Source organism: Trachurus trachurus, assembly GCF_905171665.1.
Source record: "Trachurus trachurus genome assembly, chromosome: 5".
NCBI classification, from domain to species: domain Eukaryota; kingdom Metazoa; phylum Chordata; class Actinopteri; order Carangiformes; family Carangidae; genus Trachurus; species Trachurus trachurus.
The window spans coordinates 15986890-15989172 of NC_139896.1; the positions used below are offsets into that span (position 1 = coordinate 15986890).

At 38.9% G+C, this 2283-nt stretch overlaps 1 long non-coding RNA gene across 1 annotated transcript; it reads left to right on the forward strand.

The window, feature by feature from the left end:
* The first annotated feature begins 303 nt into the window (after positions 1-303).
* On the forward strand, positions 304-1712 carry LOC310986224. Its single transcript, XR_014595398.1, has 2 exons — positions 304-701; positions 1303-1712. It is a non-coding gene; the product is annotated as an uncharacterized lncRNA (long non-coding RNA).
* Positions 1713-2283: the final 571 nt, after the last annotated feature.

Genomic DNA, 2283 nt, shown 5'->3' on the forward strand with positions numbered 1-2283 from the left:
CAATTCCCTCAATGATAATGCTAGTAGGGATTGGTTAACAAACATTCCTTTAGAAGTAACAGAGACAGCAGTTACCCAGCAGCCCTGTAAGCATGCAGCGGGACGTGCATACATTTAAGGGGGGAGAGTGTAACCTGTTGAAAAAAAAAGAGAAGTATGTTAGTGTGTAACCTGTTGAAAAGAAAAAGAGATGTATGTTAGTATGTAACCTGGAAAAAAAAAGAGAAAAAGAACCTACCTGTTACCTACCTGAAAAAGAGAAAAAAATGTTACAACAGTTAGAAATATTTTATTTTTATATTTTCCTTTTATTGAGCATAATTTTCATTTAATTACTAATTGCAGTCTTTATTTCGTTCTGTATTTTATTTATTTGGGTTATCCCAGAGGTCAGAGGTCAGTAGTGGTTCTGTGAGGAAGCAAGTGGTTTCATTCGCTCAGAGTGGAGCAGCTGAATTGCGATTGGAGGAAGTCAGCTCGTGCCCGCCTCCTCGGCGCATGTTCGTGTGACACACCGAGACACACACAGAGCGCATGATGGCATGAGGAGAGCAGAGCCACAGGTGTTTGGAGTGATAAAAGTTCGGAAGAAAACACTGGATATCGAGAAAGAGGAGCTGTTGGAGCTGGCACCTGAGCGTCCGGTAACCACGAGAAGCGACCCTGGGAACCCCACCTTTGTTTATTCCTTTCTTTGCCCGGTGAGTACGGTGAAAAGTAGCTAGCTCAATGAGTTAGCATTCGTTCGCGGTGTGTGCTAACCTGCCGAGCCGGAGCCTTAGCTCACTGTATGGAGTTTATTTCCCCTTGATAGACGAGAGAAATGCGTGTGTATGTGTGGGGAAAGAGTATATGTGCCTGTTATTCACGTTGTGTGAGCAGAGAGAAACGCCATTAAGCTGTGTGTTGATTTAGAAGACTGCTTTGTTTTTTATGTGTATTATGGTGCTGCTCCATTCAGGCACAGGTTAAAGGTCTTGATATCAACTTAAAACAAGTTCATATTACCTGATTTCACTTACCTTAATCCAGTGCGAGTGTACTGTCGAGCTGTGAATATTGAAATTGTTTACATGTGATTTCTGATTGTTTATCAGTGATTTAAATGATTTTATTTTTCATTTCAAAAGAAAAACAGTTAAAGTTAACCTCAGGCTAACACTGTAAAACATGTTATCTTGAAATAAGTTAACAGTGGGAAAAGTTGTTTTATATTGATATTGATTACACTGAGTAAATGCAAACTGTACAGTTAAAAAGAAAAGGTGAATAGATTTATTCAAGCCCTGTTGTATTACGCAGGCTGGGTTTTTTGGACACCTTGGATCTTGGAGTGAGATTCTCTTCCTGACGAGGGAGAGTGGCGAGCCAACCCGTGTGACCACTTGGATCAAAGAGGACATCTCTTCGTCAACCACCGTCCTATCGGTCGGGTAGGACTGTGAAGGATTCACATAGTTAAAGGAGAACGATACAAATTTTTTATTTTTTATTTTTATTCTTTTTTTTGGAAAAACAAACTGAGAAAGACTCAAACATTAAAGGAGCACTATTTTTCTACTCTCGGAAAAGAGACACTTTATTTTATTTTATTTTAAGGGTGCACCCGATTCAGAGACATTGAAAATGATATAGAAGGCCGGCCGAAATTGTAACATTGTTTATTACATGTGTGTTAATACTTTCAATACATTCAAATATTGCTAAACTTACCTCTGCATGTTCCCTTTTGCTTAATTGGTGTCCAGTTCATTACTCTAACATTTCTCCCTCTCGAGTCTAGGAAATTCTGGTCCGTGTCACTTACCCTTCAGGTGGGTTACACAGTAAAACAATACAAAAAAATGTGAACAAATCACCACAAGCTCATAGTGCAATAAAAACTGAAAAGTGTAATAAAAAAAAACTTTCAATTCATATATTTTTTTCAGGTATGTATCACATTCATATAAGAATCCATAATTAATAATAATAATTTTTAAAAAAAACTGAATGTCACTCATTGATTAGCCTGTGTACAGTAGCTATGTTCAAATGCTGTCAGTCACAGGTGAGGTACTGTAGTTACACACAGCTGGAAAGGATTTGCTGTTATTTGCTTTCTGAACCAACTTAGAATACAGTACATGACTTCTGGTGTGTGGAAAATTGACGTCTGATGAGACTTGATGATGGACAACTGCAACTGAAAACACTGAAAAATGATAACTGCCATATTTCAAGGCAGGGGCGGAGTGGGGCACCAAAATCTACCGGGAAAATTCTGACCGCACCGGCCCGCCA